At 46.7% G+C, this 23,712-nt stretch overlaps 1 protein-coding gene across 13 annotated transcripts in view; it reads right to left on the bottom strand.

The window, feature by feature from the left end:
- Positions 1–23,712, bottom strand: part of PLXNB1 (plexin B1) — a 244,001-nt gene that overhangs the window by 187,023 nt on the left and 33,266 nt on the right. For 2 of the 13 annotated variants that reach the window (XM_050959795.1, XM_050959804.1), the window contains exon 2: positions 3,060–3,115. The exons of the other annotated variants lie outside the window; for them this stretch is intronic. The gene's annotated coding sequence lies outside the window, so the exon portion shown is untranslated. The remainder of the gene's footprint in view (positions 1–3,059; positions 3,116–23,712) is intronic. 13 annotated transcript variants of the gene reach the window in all.

The following is a 23,712-nucleotide window of genomic DNA, read 5'->3' as shown; positions in this document are numbered from 1 at the left end:
TTCCCTCAGATTCCAGCCTATGAAAAACCAGACCATAACAGCCCAAGAGTTAAATCTCTTGCTCCAGCCACAGTGTACAATGCTGGATGCTTAAGAGGAAAATGAAGAGCCTTGTAAAGTATGAGCAAGTTCCCTTCTAGTTTGCATCATATCTATCCTTATTTAAGATTCCAAAACTGCCAGGATGGATTTGATTTAAAAACAAATTGATTAAAAACATGATTTAAATCACTAGTTAGGAAGACTCGATTTAATCATGGATTTCTACATAAAAATGCATTCTTGCTGGTTGTTATAACCTTAATACATATCCTTCACAACTCACAGATAGACATAGGTTTCATTTTTAGACAGTACACACTATACATTTTTAAAGTTATCTATTTTGAAAACTCTTCAGATTAGTTTTACATCTATCTCAGAAAATGAATGATTGGTTATTTCATTGAAGCAGATATTTATGAAAACATTGGGAGATGAACAATCTCCAATTCAACAGGTTAATCATTAATATTTGGAGGATTTTCTTGCCGTGCTGTATTAGGAAGAGAACACCATCAGACAGACATTTAAATTGTTTTATTTAAACTAAAACCAACACAGTGTTATGTATTCTGGATTTTTTCTTCAACTGCAAACATACAATATTTTAACAAAACAAGCATATGAATTTTTGAATTTAGTTAAACATTCACGTTTTTTAAAAATCAGGTTTTTGGTAAAATTGTTTTTACCTAGAATAGCTACATGAAATATTTAAAAAAAAAAGTATCAGAGGGGTAGCCGTGTTAGTCTGTATCTGTAAAAGCAGCAAAGAATCCTGTGGCACCTTATAGACTAACAGACGTTTTGGAGCATGAGCTTTCGTGGGTGAATACCCACTTCATCAGATGCATGCAGTGGAAATTTCCAGGGGCAGGCGCCTGCCCCTTCATCAGATGCATGCAGTGGAAATTTCCAGGGGCAGGCGCCTGCCCCTGGAAATTTCCACTGCATGCGTCTGACGAAGTGGGTATTCACCCACGAAAGCTCATGCTCCAAAACGTCTGTTAGTCTATAAGGTGCTACAGGATTCTTTGCTGCAAAAACAAAAAATTAAAGCAACTATGTCACCAGGTCAACATGAGAAACTTAAAATATTGGCTTCTGCAGCTAACATAGTCATCTTCACCTTCATTTTTCTGTTTGTTCATAATCCGGAAAAGAAAAAAACAAGCTTTCCTGCTTTTTCAGGTCCCAAACGATTGCTCAATTTGGAATGAATTAGTCCAAGGGAAGAAAATATTATTTCTAAACCGGCAGAAGAAGCTACTGCTGTTAAGTGAGATTATCACTTCAGTCGTCTCTGAATCCAGATGCTTAAGTGACTTCCACCAGTTCACTGGTGTGCTTTCTTTAAAACATCAGCAAATGTATATTTCTTGAATGGTTCACCCTTAGCTCTGAAGTTTATTATAGCTGGCATTATGGAGGGATTACTGCTGGATGTCCCTGTCAAAGTCAACTCTTCTTCTTCAGCAGTTAAGGTTTGACCCTGGTACCAAGTATTGAGAATATCTGCAAGAAAATGAGCTGGAGACAGTGCTTGTCCCATTTGTTGTTTTTTTAATGCTTGTAATTTCTCTCCGCCATTGAATAGTTCTCTTTTTAAGATTTCACTTAGTTCCTTCCAAATTTCAACAGCATCAGCAATAAAACAGCTATTTCCCTGCATTTTGTTCAAGGCTATAGAAATAGGCTTCAGGGTACTCAGCATGAGTTAGTTCAACATTTCTCTTAAGCCCCATGTTGAGAACTTTGGCTCTGAAAGTGCCATTTTTTTTTTCACAATTTTGTTCACAAATTGTCATCAGATTAGGCCAGTTCTTGATATAGTGCTCAAAACAGCCCACTACTGAGTTCCATTGCACATCTTGTGGAATTGTTAGCTTGATTCCTTCCATTTTTTTTTTCCAGAGTAGCTGCTGCAAAGAGGTTGTTATGGAAGTATTTTGCAATTTCAACATTAGCCTTTACTTCTGGAACACTGAAGTCTTTGGCTAGGAGGTGCATCAAATGAGCACTGCAACCTAAGTTATTAGCTTGAGACTCTCTTCACTCTTCTAAATTTCACCTCATCTTGGATACATTTGCAGCATTGTCTGTGACCAAGCTGCGTACCAGACATTTGAATTTTTTTCAGTTTGTTATAGCTTTTATAGCTACTTCTTTTAAGTATTCTGCTGTGTGTGCATTTTGTGATGTATCAATTGTTTCTGTAAGGAAGACATTCCCTTCTTCTGTTGTCACACAAGCACATGCAACAGGATCATTGTGGACACTGCTCCACCCATCAAGACTCAGGTTAACAATTTCACCCTCTAGACCTTTTGCATACTGCTCAATTTCTCTTTCATACACTTTATCCAGCAATTTGCCTGCGACATCTGCTCTATTGGGTGGACTGTATCCTGGTCTTAATGACTGAACCATGTTAATGAAAGTGTGGGTTCTCAGTCATGTGGAAAGGAGAGTTTGTTGCATAAACAAACTGGGCAATTTTTTCATCAATCACCTCTTTTTGTGATAAGAACCATCAGATTACAAACTTATCTACGGTTGTTTCTGGATGATGGAGATTTTTTCTTCTTTTTGCTACAGGTGATATACTGTGGCTATGTGACATATATGATGTGACTGAAACATTATCATTGGCAGATAACTCTGAAACTATAGAAAATGGTGATCTTGAAGCTAGATAGTCTTCAGAATCCTGTATGTTGAGGATGGATTCTCCTAAATAAAATAAGTCAATGCAGTTATTTAATTATTATTACCATACTGTTCATTTAGTATTCCTCATTGCATTCCCTGGCACTCAGTACTACTTTAAAGGTGAAATTGTAAAAGGAAGATCTGCCTATTTCAGCTGTTTATTTTTTATCACAACTGCATCTAAAATGATAGTACCATAGAGTAACAACTATATTTTTTTCTCAAACATGAGAATTCAAGAATAGTCCAGAAGAAAGACAGGGAGTCCTTAAGAAAGAAGTAGGAAATAAAAAAAGTTTAACAACCTGAAGATCCTGCATGTTCAGACATGTTCCTTTCATCATCTGAACACAGCTTCCGCCTGAGAAGAAACACTTCTTATGATGTTGTTTCATTCGGGCAACCAGGCCTTACGTTTCTTTGTTGCACTGTTTGCATTTTGCATGCATGCCTGTCTTACGCACAAGTAGAGGAATTTCATCAAAATATTCCCAAACTGGGTCTTTTTTACAGCCTGCTGCCATTATAGGTTTTTCCGTCTAGTGAGAGAATGGTATGGAAGATGTCAAATCAATTAAGGCTACACTAAGAAAGACCTCAAGACTTCTGGAATATGCTGCTCAAACAGTTTCACTTTTGTTTCTACTGCCTGTCCCTCCCTTCTCACATTTATCTCCAGACTTCTTCTCCTTGTCCAGACCCATTCCAGCCCCAACAATCGTCTATTCACTGAACTTTTTGAAACTTTGTACTTGAGAGGTAAGATATTGACTCTGTGTACACAACTTTGCAGAGGAACAACAGGGTTGAGGTCTGTTATTTCTCACCTCTACAAATTTATTTAAAAACATTTTTGTTGTTATTAACAAGCACGTTATCTCTGGAGACACAATCCACAGTTTGAGAACTGCAAAAGTAAGCATCTCTGATGGTATCCTCTAGACTGAGGACTGAGTCCCACTGGGTAGATAGAAAGATTAAACTTTAATCTATACAGAAGCCTCTGGAACACCATAAAATTGGGTCCCTAATCCATGAAGTATTGGAACTCATTTACAAAACTTTTCTTAAACGTTACATGAATATATTGTCTCATACTATAGAATTCGAATTTATAATCCTATTCCATGATGAGATATCTTTGAGCTGTAATCTTTAGATAAAATGCTTTTTGAGGAAAAAAACTACCAAAAAACCCAATTTAAATAAAACTCAACATTTTTTTTAAATCATTGATTTTTATCAACCCTGAAAACTGTCCACCTAAACTGAGCCTGCAATTCTAAGTGATTTCAAAATTCTTGATCACAACCCCAGAAAACGGTTTGAAAGGGGGTGAAGGAATATGGCAGGGTCTACATTAGGGAATGAAGGATACTCTATTTTGCAGTTAGAAATGTGACTCATGCAGTTGAGGGACTTGCACATTCTCTGGTAAACAATGCTTCTTCAAATGCTGCACTGACTCAGCCAGAGGAGTCTTATATTATTCTGAGGTGTAAACTGTGTATGGAAGTGCTGGAATAGAACTTCCCACCATGCACTGGTAGCATGTTTCCAGCTGAAAAGTAAGTTAATTCCAATCTGTCTACACAGGGACCTGACACCCTGAAAACCCTCTCACTCTCTGCCTTAGGAAAGGAAGTATTTCTAACCTTTGCTTATTTCGCAACAAAGCACTTCACTGAAGGCTGTTGAATGAACAATGATATAAACCATTGGCTGGCACTCTCTTTACAGCATCCATTAGCTCAGATTTCCCCCAGTCCAGTGAGCAAAGCTAGAGGGGGCTGATGAGCTGTTCTCTGACTTCAGGACAATTTAGCATCATTCCAGGAATTATTTCCCTCCCCCAGCCCTAGTCAGAAAGGAAAAGCCGTGGGAATGGAGCTCACTACCAGTGAGGTAGACTCACCAAGAAACAGCTGACAAGTACTTAACTCTCTCTCTATGCTGTCTGGAAGCACTCCATAGACATGCATACTGCTCCAAGGCAATGCAGTGGCTGTATCACTAACACTTCCCTTCACCAAGGGGTTGATAGTTCTAACAAAGGCACAGATTCACAGGGCTGGCACTTCCTCATATCTTACAAACACCACACATGGGGTCAAGGTCACTCTCTTCCCTTCACCACAAGCAAATGTTAGGAGGAGAGTGGGGTGGTTAGACCCACTGCCTTGTGATTACTCTTTTCAACCACCCATTCATTCCCTGCTAAGGGACTCTCCTGTAACAGTCCCATCAGAGTATAGCGCTTCCTACTGACCAGACTGACACTGAGGAGACAAGTGGGGAAGGGAAAGGGTTCTTTTCATCTCACCACTCCTGCATCTTCATACAAAGCTGTCCAGTAATGTCCATCCCAGGGACTGTCACCTTTCTTCACAAGAGAGGTACAGTGGAAACTATTCAGTTCATTGGCCAGAGACCTGAATACCCTTCACCTCCTCTGTTCGCAACTCTCTCATCAGACCTGCTCCTCCTGCTCAGAACCTCATTCATATGGTCCTGCCAGACCAATTCCTCCTCACAAATCCAGCACTTCAGGAGTTAAGGTTAGCATCCCGATTCTCCTGGCCTGTATGATGCTGGTTAAACCTAACATTATTCTTTGCAGTTTGATAAAGCATGTGAAAACTGAAGGCCTTACACGTTCCTCCTTTCATAGCTTGGCCAGTTGCCCACAAGCTGTCACGGCCTGGCACCCAGGGCAAATGGAGAGAATGTAATGGAATTAAGGCCAAGCTATTAGCCAATTGCACTGAACCTCTCCATCCCCCCCCCCCCCCCGCCCCGCTTCCTTCCAGGGAGACTGGATTCCTTCTTCCAGCAAGGGGATGATGCCTGTATGGCTGTGGTGGTCCCCTCCACAAGAGAAGATGCCCTCCCCCATACTTGGCAAAAGCACTTGAGCTTGGAAGGTTCCTATCACAGACATGCTCAGAGCAGCTCTTATCAAGGCTAGAGCTCAGGGATTTGTTCTTAGCAGTAGCACAGGAACTCACCCCTGGAACAGCTCACCACAAGGGCCGCTAATAGGATGGGTTTTAGCTATATATAAGTTGCAAGGAAGGTTGGAGACAGAAGCAAGAACAGAATCTGATTTGGAGGCAACGGGATTTGGATGTTATTACTGTAAATCACACTTCCCTAACACCCATTCCAGACCCGCAGCAATCTCATCCTAGTCCCCTGCTGCAACTCCACCCACCCATCCAATATTTATCATAGTTGCTCCCTATCAGTACAAGTTTCTCAACCCTAATTTTATTTGTTTCTTTTTCCAATAGCTTCTTTTATACACAGTCCCCTCAAAGTGAATTCTATTTTTTTTAAATAGAGCAAGAGAGGGGAGACACATTCAGATCCCAAAACCAAGGATGGTGGAGATACTCAAGTCTCTGAGTCAAAACACATAAAGGAGGCTGTTCCAGATGGATAGGAAAAGCTCTTGCACCAATAATGGCAAGATTGTACAGGACCCCTCCTAGTGCCATGAATCAGGAGGAGTTCTGGGTATGAAGCCTTAGAAACCTAAAGCCAGGATATAAAACAGCCTTAAGCATCGCTTGAAAGAGGTAAGTTCACTCTGATATAAAGACAGGAATTCAGTCCCTCACCATTTGCCTCATCTGACTTCAGTCAGTCATTGCTAGAGGGAAGGAGATGATTCTGGAAGTGAATCATTGGCTAAGTAAGTGGTGTAGAGTAGAGGGCTTTGGTTTTGTGGAACATTGGGCGGGGCATTAACTCAGGCCAGGGCTTTATAAAGCCACGCACAAGCAACCAGGGAGCTTGCGAACAGGGGCTGCTAACAGGGAGTTTTGCAAGGGAGTTTGGAAGGGAGGGGGGGTCCCTTGTCAGTCCTACCTGTTCCCCTGTAGTCCCCTTAAAATCTATAATCCAAACAATATTCCAAAACCTCTTTCTTTAAACCACCCTTTCATTAACTAGGAGACAATGCAGGTAGAAGCTCAGCAGCAGAATGGGGGCTATCCAGTTCATTGCGCTGAGTGTAGCATGTATGAGTACCTGCCTTGTGGGCGGGTGGTGTATGTGTGCAGTCGGTGCAAAGAGCTCCTTGCCCTCAGAGACCACGTACGGACTTTGGAGACCAGGGTGGCGGAACTGGAGGAACTAAGAGAGGCAGAGAGGTATGTTTATGAGGCTTTCCGGGACACTGTAGAATTGTCCCACCTCCGCTCAGACAGCTTCTGTGCTGTTGAGGAGGAAGAAAGGCCCAGCGAAGCAGAGCAGTCAATGGGAGCAGAGGGAAACCTTCCCATAGTTGGGACCCTCCTTCCAGATGGTGCTGGGGTTGCCGCTCGCACTGAGGTTACCTCTCCGGGGGAGGGAACTCCAGTTGCTAGGAAAAGGCAGGTGTTAGTAATGGGAGATTCGATCATTAGAAACATAGATAGCTGGCTTTGTGATGACCGGGAGAACCATATGGTGACTTGCCTGCCTGGTGCGAAGGTTGCGGATCTCTCGAGGCATCTAGACAGACTTATGTGTAGTGCTGGGGAGGAGCCAGTGGTCGTGGTACATGTAGGTACCAGTGACATAGGGAAGGGTAGGAGAGATGTCCTGGAAGCCAAATTTAGGCTGCTAGGGAAGAGACTGAAATCCAGGACCTCTATGGTGGCATTCTCAGAAATGCTCCCAGTTCCACGCGCAGGGTCAGGTAGGCAGGCAGAGCTTCAGAGTCTTAATGTGTAGATGAGACGATGGTGTAGAGAGGAGGAGTTTACGTTCATTAGGAACTGGGGAAACTTTTAGGATGGGGAGAGCCTATACAGGAGAGATGGGCTCCACCTAAACCAAAGTGGAACCAGACTGCTGGCACTAAACATTAAAAAGGTTGTAGAGCAGTTTTTAAGCTAGGAGATGGGGGAAAGCCGACTGCTGCAGAGGAGCATGTGGATCGGACTTCTCTTAGGGGAGAGTCTGATGATAGGGAATCTCCAGGTTATAGTCAGGAACAGAGGACGGAAGAGGATAATGTTAGGGTCGGATCAGATGATAAAAGTCACATAAAAGAAGAATCTGGCACATCAGAAAAGAGCAGACAAATAAACAGGGACAAGTTTTTTTAAAGTGCTTGTACACAAATGCTAGAAGTCTAAATAATAAGATGAGTGAACTAGAGTGCCTCATGATAAAGGAGGATATTGATATAATAGGCATCACAGAAACCTGGTGGACTGAGAGCAATCAATGGGACACAATCATTCCGGTACAAAATATATCGGAAGGACAGAACAGGTCGTGCAGGGGGAGGAGTGGCACTATATGTGAAAGAAAATGTAGATTCAAATGAAGTAAAAATCTTAAGCGAATCCACATGTTCCACAGAATCACTATGGATAAAAATTTCATGCTCTAATAAAAATATAACATTAGGGATCTATTATCGACCACCTGACCAGGACAGTAATAGTGATGATGAAATGCTAAGGGAAATTAGAGAGGCTATCAAAATTAAGAACCCAATAATAGTGGGGGATTTCAATTATCCCCATATCAACTGGGAACATTTCACTTCAGGACGAAATGCAGAGATGAAATTTCTCGATACTTTAAATGACTGCTTCATGGAGCAGCTGGTACAGGAACCCACTAGGCGAGAGGCAACTCTAGATTTACTCCTGAGTGGAGCGCAGGAGCTGGTCCAAGAGGTAACTATAGCAGGACCGCTTGGAAATAGTGACCATAATACAATAGCATTCAACATCCCTGTGGGGGGAAGAACACCTCAACAGCCCAACACTGTGGCATTTGATTTCAAAAGAGGGAACTACACAAAAATGAGGAGGTTAGTTAAACAAAAGTTAAAAGGTACAGTGACTAAAGTGAAATCCCTGCAAGTTGCATGGGCCCTTTTTAAAGACACCATAATAGAGGCCCAACTTCAATATATACCCCAAATTAAGAAACACAGTAAAAGAACTAAAAAAGAGCCACTGTGGCTTAACAACCATGTAAAAGAAGCAGTGAGAGATAAAAAGACTTCCTTTAAAAAGTGGAAGTCAAATCCTAGTGAGGCAAATAGAAAGGAGCACAAATGCTGCCAGCTTAAGTGCAAGACTGTAATAAGAAAAGCCAAAGAGGAGTTTGAAGAACGGCTAGCCAAAAACTCCAAAGGTAATAACAAAAATGTTTTTTAAGTACATCAGAAGCAGGAAGCCTGCTAAACAACCAGTGGGGCCCCTTGATGATCGAGATACAAAAGGAGCGCTTAAAGAAGATAAAGTCATTGCAGAGAAACTAAATGGATTCTTTGCTCCAGTCTTCACCGCTGAGGATGTTAGGGAGATTCCCAAACCTGAGCCGGGTTTTGTAGGTGACAAATCTGAGGAACTGTCACAGATTGAAGTGTCACTAGAGGTGGTTTTGGAATTAATTGATAAACTCAACATTAACAAGTCACCGGGACCGGATGGCATTCACCCAAGAGATCTGAAATAACTCAAATGTGAAGTTGCGGAACTATTAACTAGGTTTGTAACCTGTCCTTTAAATCAGCTTCGGTATCCAATGACTGGAAGTTAGCTAACGTAACGCCAATATTTAAAAAGGGCTCTAGAGGTGATCCCGGCAATTACAGACCAGTAAGTCTAAAGTCGGTAACGGGCAAATCAGTCGAAACAGTAGTTAAGAATAAAATTGTCAGACACATAGAAAAACTGTTGAGCAATAGTCAACATGGTTTCTGTAAAGGGAAACCGTGTCTTACTAATCTATTAGAGTTCTTTGAAGGGGTCAACACACACATAGACAAGGGGGATCCAGTGGACATAGTGTACTTAGATTTCCAGAAAGCTTTCGACAAGGTCCCTCACCAAAGGCTCTTATGTAAATTAAGCTGTCATGGGACAAAAGGGAACGTCCTTTCATGGATTGAGGACTGGTTAAAAGACAAGGAACAAAGGGTAGGAATTAATGGTAAATTCTCAGAATGGAGAGGGGTAACTAGTGGTGTTCCCCAAGGGTCAGTCCTAGGACCAATCCTATTCAATTTATTCATTAATGATCTGGAGAAAGGGGTAAACAGTGAGGTGGCAAAGTTTGCAGATGATACTAAACTACTCAAGATAGTTAAGACCAAAGCAGATTGTGAAGAACTTCAAAAAGATCTCACAAAACTAAATGACTGGGCAACAAAATGGCAAAAGGAATTTAATGTGGATAAATGTAAAGTAACGCACATTGGAAAAAATAACCCCAATTATACATACAATATGATGGGGGCTAATTTAGCTACAACAAGTCAGGAAAAAGATCTTGGAAGTCATCTTGGATAGTTCTCTGAAGATGTCCACGCAGTGCACAGAGGCGGTCAAAAAAGCAAAAAGACGGTTACTCACCTTTGTAACTGTTGTTCTTCGAGATGTGTTGCTCACATCCATTCCAGGTAGGTGTGCGCGCCGCGCGTGCACGTTCGTCGGAAACTTTTTACCCTAGCAACTCCAGTGGGCCGGCAGGTCGCCCCCTGGAGTGGCGCCGCCATGGTGCTCGATATATACCCCTGCCGGCCCACCCGCTCCTCAGTTCCTTCTTGCCGGCTACTCCGACAGTGGGGAAGGAGGGCGGGTGTGGAATGGATGTGAGCAACACATCTCGAAGAACAACAGTTACAAAGGTGAGTAACCGTCTTTTCTTCTTCGAGTGATTGCTCACATCCATTCCAGGTAGGTGAATCCCAAGCCATACCTAGGCGGTGGGGTCGGAGTGAGAAGTCGCGGCATGGAGCACTGCAGATCCGAAGGCCGCGTCCTCTCTTGACTGCTGGACCAGGGTGTAGTGGGACGCGAAGGTGTGGACCGATGACCAGGTCGCTGCCCGACAGATTTCCTGGATGGGCACACGGGCGAGGAAAGCCAGCGACGACGCCTGCGCCCTGGTAGAATGCGCAGTCACACGGCCCATAGGAACGTGGGCCAGCTCATAGCAGGTCCTGATACAGGACGTTACCCATGAGGATAACCTCTGCGAGGAGGTAGGAAGCCCCTTCATGCGGTCCGCTACTGCCACGAAAAGCTGGGGGGATTTGCGGAACGGTTTGGACCTCTCCACATAGAACGCGAGAGCCCTACGGACATCAAGCGAGTGGAGCTGTTGCTCCCTGCCTGAAGAGTGAGGTTTCGGGAAAAAAAACCGGGAGGAATATCTCTTGGTTGATGTGGAAGGTCGAGACCACCTTGGGGAGAAAGGCAGGGTGTGGCCTCAGCTGCACCTTATCTTTGTGGAAGACTGTATACGGGGGGTCTACCACGAGAGCCCGGAGTTCCGACACCCGCCTAGCTGAGGTGATAGCTACTAGAAAGGCAGTCTTCCAAGAGAGAGAGAGTAGGGAGCAAGTAGCTAACGGCTCAAAGGGGGGTCCCATGAGCCGAGACAACACCAGGTTAAGATCCCAGGTTGGAGCAGGGAATCAGACGTTAGGGTATAAACGTTCCAGCCCCTTTAGGAATCTAGTCACCGTCGGGTGAGAAAAAACGGAGCGGCCATCCCCACCCGGGTGAAAGGTGGAGATAGCTGCCAGGTGGACCCGCAAAGACGATATCGCCAGGCCCTGTTGTTTGAGGGACCAAACATAGTCTAAGATATTGGCCACCGAAACTTCCATAGGGCGGAGACCTTTCTCCACGCACCAACAGGAGAAACGCTTCCACTTGGCCGAGTATGTCGCTCTAGTGGAAGGCTTCCTGCTGCCCAAAAGTACCTCCCGTACCGGGGTGGAGCAGCGCAGTTCAGAACCGGTCAGCCACGCAGGAACCACGCCGCTAGGTGCAGCGACTGCAGGTCCGGGTGACAGAGAGTCCCGTGCTCCTGGGTAATCAGGTCCGGGTGAAGGGGCAGGGGAACTGGGTCGGCTATGGCCAGGTCCAGCAGCATGGGGTACCAATGTTGCCTGGGCCACGCCGGGGCTACCATGATCACGCAAGCCCTGTCCCTGCGCACCTTCAGAAGGACCCTGTGGACCAGTGGGAAAGGGGGAAACGCGTAGTACAAGTGGGTCGTCCACGGAATAAGGAAGGCATCCACTATAGACCCGGGCTCCCTGCCCTGAAAGGAGCAGAACGCCTGGCACTTCTTGTTCCCCCCGGACGCGAAGAGGTCCACACGGGGATAACCCCACCTCTGGAAGATTGAGAGGGCGACGTCCGGGCGAAGGGACCACTTGTGTGATAGGAAGGATCTGCTCAGGCGATCTGCCAGCGTGTTCCGTACTCCGGGGAGGAAGGAAGCCGTGAGGTGAATGGAGTGGGCTACACAAAAGTCCCAGAGTCGCATCGCCTCGTGACATAGGGGAGAGGATCTGGTGCCGCCCTGCTTGTTGATATAGTACATGGTCGTCGTGTTGTCGGTAAACACCGTGACACAACGACCTCGAAGCTGGTAACAGAACGTTTGACAAGCAAGGCGGACCACTCTCAACTCCCGCATGTTGATGTGCGGCTTCACCTCCTGCGGGGACCACAGGCCCTGTGTTCTCAGGGTTCCCCGGTGGGCCCCCCAGCCGAGATCTGAGGCATCCGTTGTTAGGGACACCGAAGGCTGAGGTGGGTGGAAAGGGAGCCCCGCACACACTACGGACTTGTCTAGCCACCAGCCGAGAGAATCTAACACCCCCTGGGGGATTGTGATCAGCATGTCTAGCGGTTGCCTTGCCGGCCGGTAATGTGCGATGAGCCACAACTGGAGGGGCCTCATGCGGAGCTGAGCGTAACCGGTCACAAATGTGCATGCTGCCATGTGGCCTAACAGGGTTAGACATGTCCGTATTGATGTCAAGGGGGCTGCCCGCAATCGCTGAACGATCGCCGACAACGCCTGGAACCTCGGTAACGGCAGAAGAGCCCTGGCCACGGTGGAGTCCAGGACGGCCCTGATGAACTCCACCCTCTGCGTGGGGAGCAGGGTGGACTTGTCTATGTTGATCATGAGGCCCAAGGTAGCAAACAGGCCGGTGATCCTGCGGACGTGGCTGCAAACCTGTAGTTCCGACGTGCCCCGAATTAACCAATCGTCTAGGTAAGGGAACACGTGGATACGACTGCGCCGAAGATGTGCCACAACGACTGCCATGCATTTTGTAAATACCCTGGGGCCGTAGAAAGGCCAAATGGGAGGACTGCAAATTGGTAGTGAAGGCGGCCCACCACGAATCGAAGGAAACGTCTGTGGTGTGGCCAAATGGCAATGTGAAAATAAGCGTCCTGCATGTCGAGGGCGGCGTACCAGTCTCCCGGATCCAGGGATGGGATAATGGTCCCCAGAGATACCATGCGGAACTTCAACTTCACTAGGTATTTGTTGAGCTCTCGCAGGTCGAGGATAGGCCTGAGGCCTCCCTTGGCCTTGGGGATCAGAAAGTAACGGGAATAAAACCCCTTGCCTTTCTCGTTTTCCGGAACCGCCTCTATAGCTCCTTTGTTGAGGAGCGTCTGTACCTCCTGCCGAAGGAATTGCTCGTGAGAGGGGTCCCTGAAGAGGGACGAGGAAGGGGGGCGGGAAGGAGGAAATGATATAAACTGCAGGCGGTATCCCGTCTGCACCGTGCGTAAGACCCAGCGGTCCGATGTTATTTGGGTCCACGCTGGGAGGAAAAACGAAAGGCGGTTGGAAAACGGGGGGGGGGGGGAAGGATCCGTGGGGAAAACTGTTACTGCGCCCTCGGGCGCACCTTCAAAACGAAGGCTTGGGCCCAGGCGGGGGCTTAGAGGAGCTTTGCTTCTGCCCCCCCTGGTTCCCCGAATGCCTAGGCCTTCCATTCCTGCCACGGCCCCTATTGAGGTCCTGCCGTTGGCGGAACTGGGGGTATGGCCTGCGCTGTTGTTGCTGCTGTGGCCGGAAGGGTCTGCGCTGCGTTCCCGGCGTGTGCATCCCGAGGGAGCGCATAATGACCCGATTGTCTTTGAGACTCTTAAGTCTGGGGTCTGTCTTTTCTGAAAACAGGCCCTGGCCTTCGAACGGGAGGTCCTGGATGGTATATTGGAGCTCCGGTGGAAGGCCAGAGACCTGAAGCCAGGCGATACGGCGCATTGTTACCCCCGAGGCGAGGGTGCGGGCAGCCGAGTCTGCAGCGTCCAAAGAAGCTTGCAACGAGGTTCGTGCAACCTTCTTGCCCTCGTCCAAAATGGCCGCAAATTCTTGGCGGGCCTCCTGTGGCAGCAGCTCTTTGAATTTGTCCGCTGCCACCCACGAGTTAAAAGCATATCTGCTGAGCAGGGCTTGTTGATTTGAAACCCTGAGCTGAAGGGCCCCAGCTGAATAGACCTTGCGGCCAAGGAGGTCCATACGTCTGGCCTCCTTGGATTTGGGGGCTGGAGCTTCCTGTCCATGGCGCTCCCTCTCGTTCACCGACTGCACCACCAAGGAACACGGTGTCGGGTGGACGTGGAGGTACTCGTAGCCCTTGGAGGGGGCCATGTGCTTCCTCTCGACGCCCCTCGCCGTAGGGGGGATGGAGGCCGGTGACTGCCAGATTGTATTGGCGTTGGCCTGGATCGTCCTAATGAAGGGTAGGGCGACCCTGGTGGGAGCATCAGATGAGAGGATGGTGACGATAGGGTTCTCGATCTCAGAGACCTCCTCGGCTTGCAGGCTCAGATTCTGAGCTACTCGCCTAAGGAGGTCTTGGTGCGCCCTGAGATCCAGCGGGGGAGGGCTACTGGAGGAGGTGCCAGCCACCGCTTCATCGGGGGAGGAGGATGAGGAGACCCCCGGCAAGAAAGTGTCCAGTGGGGGGTCCCACTCAGCCCTCGCCTCTGTCTCAGGAGCAAGAGCAGGGTCTTACTGCTTGGATCCTTCCTCTCCATCCGGGGAGGGAGGGGGGTGAGACAACGAAGCCTCCGGCACCCTGTGCTCCGCCGTTGCAGGCCTAGCAGGAAGCTGTTGGGGGCCCTGGGCTTGATGGTATGCCCAGGGGGTCCAGAACCCCCACTGCTGCGGCCCCTGGTCCTGTTGCGGAGGATCTTGAAACAATGCCGCCTGCCTGTCGGTGCCCAGCGCATACACGCTGTCTGCTTGGGAAGACACCGACGGCTGCCTAGAAGGCCATGGCGGGGCCGACCCCGGCTGGTAAGGTTCTGCGCGGGTCGGCACCGAAGATCTTCTCGGTGCCGGGGATCGGTACCAGGAGTCATAGCGGCGCCGGGATCGGGACCGGGTTCTGTCTCGGTGCCGGGATCTGGAACGGTACCGGCCGCTGCTTCGGTGCCGGGATCGAGACCGGGACCTGCCACCGACGCGGTGCTGGGAGGTCGACCGGGACCGGGACCTGCCACCAGCTCGGTGCCGGGAGGTCGACCGGCGCGGTGAGTGACGGCGAGACTGGCTCCTCGAGTCACGGTGCCGGTATCGACGGCTGGAGTCAGACCGCGACCGTCTGGAGGTCGATCGGTGCCGCGAGTGCGACCGGTACCGCCGAGGGGAGCGGTGCCGGGACTGCGAGCGGCGGCGGGATCTCAAGCGACCGAGGCGTCGGGACCTGGATCGCGAGCTCGAGTCACGCGACGGTGCCGTCATCATGGGCTTGCCTCTAGATGCGACCCGCACCGGAGGTACCAGGGGGGGCAGCTGAGTAGACTCAGTTAGGGCGATAAGGTCCCGTGCCGAGGCAAAGGTCTCCGGTGTGGATGGGACCAATAGCTCAACCCCAGATCTTATGGGGGAGCTTGGCGGCACCGGACTCGACGGACCCAGTAGTGTCGCGGCCGATGTCGATGCCGGGCGCTCCATTCGGGTCTGCCTGGCTGGAGTAGCAGACGTTGACGGTCTCGCCTCTGCACCCGGTGCCGGGGAAGGTCGGTGCCGGGGAGTCTTCCCGGTGCCGGTGCGATCCGGTGCCGGCGCCGAGATCACGGCCTGTGAAGCTGCTGGGTCAAGTGCTGCCTCCATGAGGAGAGTCCTGAGTCTCTGGTCTCTCTCCTTCTTTGTCCTGGGCTTAAAAGCCTTGCAGATGCGGCACTTGTCCGACCTGTGCGATTCCCCCAGGCACTTCAGACACGCGTCATGGGGGTCGCTGGTTGGCATAGGCTTTTTACAGGCCGCACACTGCTTAAAGCCCGGCGAACCAGGCATGAGCCCGGTGCCGGGTGCCGGGAAGGGCTACAGCCCAGACCGGCGAACAACTATATACAATACTATTTACACCTAATTAATTAACTAATTATACTTAACGATCTAACTAACAACTGTAACAATAACGGTAGTTAACAAGGAGAGCTAGGGACGTGGAGGACAGCTATGCCGCGCTCCACAGTTCCAACGACCGACACGGCGGTAAGAAGGAACTGAGGAGCGGGTGGGCCGGCAGGGGTATATATCGAGCGCCATGGCGGCGCCACTCCAGGGGGCGACCTGCCGGCCCACTGGAGTTGCTAGGGTAAAAAGTTTCCGACGAACGTGCACGCACGGCACGCACACCTACCTGGAATGGATGTGAGCAATCACTCAAAGAAGAACAGGATGTTAGGAATCATTAAAAAAGGGATAGAGAATAAGACTGAGAATATATTATTGCCCTTATATAAACCCATGGTACGTCCACATCTCGAATACTGTGTACAGATGTGGTCTCACCTCAAAAAAGATATTCTAGCACTAGAAAATGTTCAGAAAAGGGCAACTAAAATGATTAGGGGTTTGGAGAGGGTCCCATATGAGAAAAGATTAAAGAGGCTAGGCCTCTTCACCTTGCAAAAGAGGAGACTAAGGGGGGATATGATAGAGGTATATCAAATCATGAGTGATGTGGAGAAAGTGGATAAGGAAACGTTATTTACTTTTTCCCATAATACAAGAACTAGAGGTCACCAAATAAAATTAATGGGCAGCAGGTTTAAAACAAATAAAAGGAAGTTCTTCACCACACAGGGTACAGTCAACTTGTGGAACTTCTGACCTGAGGAGGTTGTGAAGGCTGGGACTATAACAATCTTTAAAAGGAAACTGGATAAATTCATGGTGGCTAAGTCCATAAATGGCTATTAGCCAGGAAGGGTGAAGAATGGTGTCCCTAGCCTCTCAGTGGATGGAGATGGATGGCAGGCGAGAGATCACTTGATCATTGCCTGTTAGCTTCACTCCCTCTGGGACACCTGGCATTGGCCACTGTTGGTAGACAGATACTGGGCTAGATGGACCTTTGGTCTGACCCAGTACGGCCGTTCTTATGTTCTGTGGGGAAAAGGGGCCTGTAAACTTAGAATGGGCTCCAGCTCAGTAGGAGAACCAATCTCTTTGGGGATAGACTGGCTGGACTAGTCAGGAGGGGTTAAACTAACAGCATATGAAGAAGGAAAAAGATGAAAGATACGAGTGCTCAGTTAGCAGAAAACTGAGATGTAGAGAAGAAAAATTAATCAAGGAACTAAAGGACATGAAGAGAGAAAATTCTTGAACTGCTGATACCCAGGCTCCTAATATTAGTATTAAACAAGAGCATACATTTCATCTTTGACAAAATTTGATAAAATTGATATTATTGAAAAGTGGTGAGATGATTCACACAACTGGAATGCTTTAGAGTCTATTCTGGCTCCTGTGAATTCTAACATTTGCCCTGGAGTCAGGGACAAGTTCTCTGGAATGATCAAGAGGTTTAGCTGAACAAAGAGGGCTAGTGCTCAGTCCAAGTTTGCAAGTGTTTCCTGATAAGGTCATCCCCTGATTAACCAGTAGTCTAAGTAAGGGTATTCTCATCAACCCCCTTCTCTGTAGGCGTGCCATTATGATAGCAATACACTTGGACCCTTGGTGCAAAAGATAGCACCTTGTACTCTTGGTGGTTCAGCCCCACCACAAATTTTAGATGTTTCTTGTGAGCCGAATGGATGGTAGTGTGGAAGTATGCATCCTGTAAATAAAGATCTACAAAATCAGTCCTGAGCAAGAATGATGAAAGCAAGCATTATCATCCTGAATATAAGAGGTCCCTTGCTACCATCCCTCGAACGTGAGGACTTTGGTAGTCAGTCTCTAAATTTGAGTCCAATGTCCTACATTGGTGTGATATGTGCTCTGAGATGTGCCTACTTTGTCAGGGTTTAGTGCCTAAAGTTGAGGACTCTATGTTCCTCTGGCCTGGACTCCGTACTGAAGATGTCAAAATCGACAACACTGGCACACAGCCCATTGGTGCCAGATGATCTGATTATAGCTTAGCCACTCCCTTGGGTCCTTTCTCCTCACTGGAACCAGAGGTGCATCTCATAGCCAGGGCACTCACAGAAAACAATCTTGATAAGATTTCACCACCGGAGTCTGAGGCAACCCTCATGGATTGCTCCAAGAGGTGCAGTTTGAGCCTTACATCTCTCGACTTCTGGGCACAAGAGTAGGAGGGGCAAATGGAGCATCTATTGGGGATCCAGGCTTCCCTGAAGCTATGCCCACCTATCAGGGACATCACACCATCACATGAAGTGCAAGGTAACAGTCTGCCATTTCTTCCCTTTATGTGGCTTCACTTCTCTGCACAAGGTAGTCTCCCCCTGAAGTCTCTTATGTTCACTTTCCATGAATATTTTAATATTACTAGTGCGAATACAAAAAAGCAAAAATTTTCAGCTCAAATGTTTGAGGAAATGCAATTTGAAATTCATTAACTAACAGACTTTACATTCAGATATGCAAATTAAAACTCACACTGATGTCAGCTGCACCATGGCCATTCAATCAAGGACCAAAAAGAACCAATACCACATTAAGTACCCAACCCAGCACAAGTTAATAATTTCAAGCAGTTCATTCTGACAATCTGCAGACCAACACTTATTTGTTGAGGAAATTCACAGAACTTTTTGAATTTATTCAATAATTCACCAGTTTTCAGTTTTCTTGTGGACAGTTGACAACAAAATGGATAGGACTAAAAGGAAATGTGATTTTGGGCTGTATTTGCAAGGCCACCAATTAGGGTGGGAGAGTCTTGCTTACAAGGTTTTAGTGATGAATCCGACGTGGAGTTCTGCATTCGGATTACTCTACCTCCTTGCAGACAGTTATTTAGGGAGGTACAAAGGAGAGTAACTTAAGTAATGGGCCGAAGTTGCAATTTTAAATAACTCCTTGACATACACAGTGCTTTACAAATACATTCCTAAGAATATTCCTACTTCCCAGAGAGTTTACAGGCAAAAACAAACAAACAAAAACAAAATCACACCGCTATAGCACCAACAAATCAAGTTCAGGTACAAGAATGGCATCAGTGAGACCAATAAGCACTGTAAGGGCTTGGCTACACTTGAAACTTCAAAGTGCTGCCGCGGCAGCATTTTGAAGTGCGAGTGCGGTCGCATCGCCAGCACTGGGAGACAGCTCTCCCAGCGCTGCACGTACTCCACCTCCTCACGGGGATTAGCTTGCAGCGCTGGGAGCCGCACTCCCAGTGCTGCGGCACTGTTTACACTGGCGCTTTACAGCGCTGTATCTTGCAGCGCTCAGGGGGGTGTTTTTTCCACAACCCTGAGCGAGAAAGTTGCAGTGCTGTAAAGCGCCAGTGTAGCCAAGGCCTAAGAAACAGCAACAGGAGTGAGATTTAAAGGCGCTGGAGGGTGGGAGGAGGAAGTTTAGGATGAATATCAGGAGAAGCTTCCTGGCAGGAGGGACCAATAGCCTCACAGCATGGAATATTTAGAAATGGACAAAACCCTAGAAGCTGTACCTTAAATAATCCTGCACTGGCCCTTGAGTAATGTACTAGATGCAACATAGTAAAGAATTTACTATGACGGCATGGGATATTCATAGATTCATACAGTTTAAGGCCAGAAGGAGCCACCAGAATAGATCATCTAGTCTAACCTCCTATGTAGCACTGGCCATTAAATATCATGCAGTTACCCCTGTACTTGTGCCCCATAACTTGTGTTTGGCTAAAGCATATCTTCCAGAAAGGCATCCAGTCTTGATCTGAAGACATCAAGAGACAGAGAATCCAACACTTTCCTCGGTAGTTTGTTCCAATGGTTAATCACCTCCACTGTTTAAAAAATTCTGCCTAATTTCTAATTTAAATTTGTCTGGCTTCAGCATTGAGTCATTGGTTCTTGTCATGCCTTATTTCACTAGATTAGGGCCCTTTATTTTTTCCCTGTGAAGATACCTACACATTGTAATCACCTCTCGAATCTTCTTTTTGATAAGATAAACAGATTGAGCTCCAAGTCTCTCACTAGCAGATATCTCCAGTCCTCCAATCCTTATTTGTGGCTCTTTTCACAACACTCCAACATTTCAATATCATTTTTAAAATGTGAACACAAACTAGATGCAGTATTTCACTACCAGTCTCACCAATGCTGTATAAAAAGGTAAAAATCACCGTCCTACTCCCCCAATGCATATATCCAAGGATATCTGGGAGCTCATGTTCAGTTGCTTGTCCACTATGATCATTAGGATATTTTTCAGTCACCGCTTTCCAGGATATAGTCCTCCACTCCGTAGGTATGTTCTACATTCTTTGTTCCTAGATGTAGGACTTTGCATTTAGCTATATTAAAATGTATTTTTTTGAATGGGCCCAGTTTACTAAGTGATCCAGATGGCTCTGTATGTCTGCCCTATCACCACTCCACCAATATTAGCATTATTCACATATTTTATCAGCAGTGATTTTATTATTTCCTTCCAGACCACTGATGAAAATGTTGAATAGTGTCAGGTCCAGTACCAATCCCTGTAGAACCGCAGTGGACACTTATTCAATGATGATTCTGTATTCTCAACTATTTTTTCAGACGAGTTAGTCAGTTATTAATCCATTTAACATGTGCTTTAGCGATATGTATAGTGCTAATATTTTAGTCAGACATTGTGCAGTACGAAGAAGTCAAGTACCTTACAAAAGTTTAAGTCTATTACATCTATGCAGTTACCTTTATCAAAGGAATCCATAACAAAGTAGGAAATCAGGTTTGACTTGAGCCATTTTCCATAAAACTGTATCAACTGGCAGTAATTAAATAATCAAAGGATAGAAATATATCAACTGAATTCTGCAACAGCTTTTCCACTATTTTGCCTGGGACTGATGTCAGGCTAACTGATCTATAGTAATTGGGGTCAAGTTGCTTACCCTGTTTGAATACTAGCACATTAGCATTCTTCCAGCCTTCTGGAATTTCCCCACTATTCCAAGATTTACTAAAAATGAATATCAACAGACCAAAGATTTCCTTGGACAACTCTTTTAAAACTTGTGGGTGCAAGTTATCCAGGCCTGTTGATTTAAAAAATTTATTCCTAATAAATGTTGTTTAACATTCTGTTACTAGTGTACTGGAAACATGCTTATATGAATCAGGTACCTCATATGATGCTTCTTTCCAAATATAGCAGATATATGTATTGAACCCTTCTTTTTCTGCATCATAAATAATTTTCCCATCCCCATCAAGAAGTCAGTCTATACTCACTGATGTGTCTGTATCAAGTTGTGATCTCCATTTTGTATTGTGTGCTGAACACTTCTAACATCCTCCAAGGTAAGGTTATTGAATTGCATTCCAGATAGCCGCCCTGCCCAGGAAATGTCCTTAACACCTCATTGAAGGACCATCAGTGAGAAACCACCACAAAGCAATCTGGAGCCATCAACTTCAACTGTCTCAAGTTTGCTGGCCCCAAACCCATGCAACACTGGATTTTCTACATAGGGGCACCAGCAAAGCTGTTGGTTCTGCAGCTTCTCAGTGTTATATGGCAAATGGAGACACTATATTTAAAAGGGGGTGCTTCTCTGAGCAGGGGAGCAGATTACCATCACTCATAAGCAGGAGTGGCTAAAGAGAAAGAAGTTAGGAGGGACTCTGCCCAGCCTGAAATGCTAACAGACATTGGACTCTCAGAGAGGGTGAGATCAGACATGAGAGTGGCATGTTATTTTTCAAAGATGTGTGACTCTTTAGGGCTTTTCAAGAGTAAAGTGACCGTCACTAAGGGTATGTCTACACTACAAACTTAAGTCGACCTACATTAGGTCAACTTATAGGCACCGCAATGCAGTGGTGCATGTCCACACTACTCTCCTTGGTCGGTGGTGCGTGGCCTCAACAGCAGTACTTCCAATGACTTAAAAGGGGCAACACAGGGCATTGAAAATCTGGTCTCAGCTCCACTGGCAGCTCTCTAACAGTAGCCTGGCTGCCCGACAGGCTCCCGGTGGACTGCCCCCGCTCCTTATTCCCTGCCGGGAGCAGGGAAAGCCACCCAGGGCTTCTCCCCCTTCCCTGCTGAGAGCAGGTGGAAGCCGCCCAGGGCTTCTTGTCTCCCTTCTCCCCCCACCCCAGGAGCCAGGGAAAGCTGCGTGGGGTGTCTCTCTCAGGGAGCAGGGCCCAGCTGCACTGGCTTCTCGACCCCTGCCACCTGCTCCCCCGCTAGAAGCAGGGCAGCTCTGTCAATTTCACGGCTCACTCCAACTCCCAGCTGGGAGCAAGATCCAACTGACCAGCTCTCCAGGGGAGCCAGAGGTTTCTTGTCAATTTCACAGCATAAAATTGATAAGACAGCTGATTTAAGGGCTGCAGTGTCTATACAGACACTGTCACTCTAACTACACTGACATAAGCCTTACACCTCTCCTGGAGGTGGCATTATTAAGTCAGTGTAGTAGACCACTTACATCGGTGGGAGGAAGACTATGGTGTAGACACTTATAATTAGGTCGACATACGCTGCTTTACATCGACCTGCGTAGTGTAGACTATCCCTAAGAAATATTTCTGCTAAGCCTGTGTTCCTCGCTTTCCTGCCAGGTTGTCTCTTAAGGGCTTAAACTACAAGTCAGGGTGTCCACAGCTAGGTGGAACTCACCGGGGGAGCATGTGTAAGCAACAGTGGGGGCATGGGAGGTCTGAGGCACATGTTTCCACCTTAGACCTGGAAACTGGACAGCAGCATCCCACATCCCAAGGAAGGGCTGAGACAAGAGCTCTGAGGAGCCATCCTTCAACCAAAAAAAACTTCAAAAACAGACTTCAAAGAGAAACTGCAGAGCTACAATTCATTTGCAAACTTAACACCATTAATTTGGGCTTGAATAAGGACTGGGAGTGGCTGGTCACTACAAAAGCAAATTTTTCCTCTCTTGGTATTGACACCTCATCAATTATTAGGAGTGGACCACATCCACCCTGACTGAACTGGCCTTATCAACACCGGTTCTCCATTTGTAAGGTAACTCCCTTCTCTTCATGTGCCAGTATATTTATGCCTGTATCTGTAATTTTCACTCCATGCATCTGAAGAAGTGGAGTTTTTTATCCATGAAAGCTTATGCCCAAATAAATCTGTTAGTCTTTAAGGTGCCACCGGACTCCTCATTGTTTTTGTGGATACAGACTAACAGGTCTACCCCTCTGATACTTGACTGAAGCATGTGACTTTAGGAATATAAGACAATCCAAAAAGAGCTCTGATGGCTGCAGAGCCCTGTCCCCCACCAGCACAAAGAACCCCATCATACAATCCCACTCATTAATTTGTCACGGTCTCTCAAATTGTTTGCACCCACAACTCCAATAGGGAGCCCATTCCAGAACCTTTCTTGACTGCTGTTACAAACCTTCTTCTAATGTCCAAACTAAATGTATCCTTGGCCAATTTATACCTATTTGTTCAGGTGTCAACACTGTCCTTCAATTTAAAGAGCTCTTCTCCCTCCCTGGTGTTTATACTCCCCTAATATATTTAGAAAGCAATCATATCCCCTTTCAGTCATAGTTTAGTTAGGCTAAACAAACCAAGCTCTTTTAGTCTCCTTTCATAAGACAAGCTCTCCTTCTCCCTGATCATCTTAGTAGCTCTTCTCTGCACCCGTTCCAGTCAAATTCATCTTTCTTGAACGTGCAGTTACCAGAACTGTACACAGTATTCCAGATGAGAACTCACTAGTGCCTTGGACAATGGTATTAATACTTCACTTTCTCTACGAGAAAT

Source organism: Gopherus flavomarginatus, chromosome 6, assembly GCF_025201925.1.
Source record: "Gopherus flavomarginatus isolate rGopFla2 chromosome 6, rGopFla2.mat.asm, whole genome shotgun sequence".
Taxonomy (NCBI): Eukaryota; Metazoa; Chordata; order Testudines; family Testudinidae; genus Gopherus; species Gopherus flavomarginatus.
The sequence above is the reverse complement of the archived record's forward strand: the minus strand, read 5'-3'. Positions and strand labels throughout refer to the sequence as shown.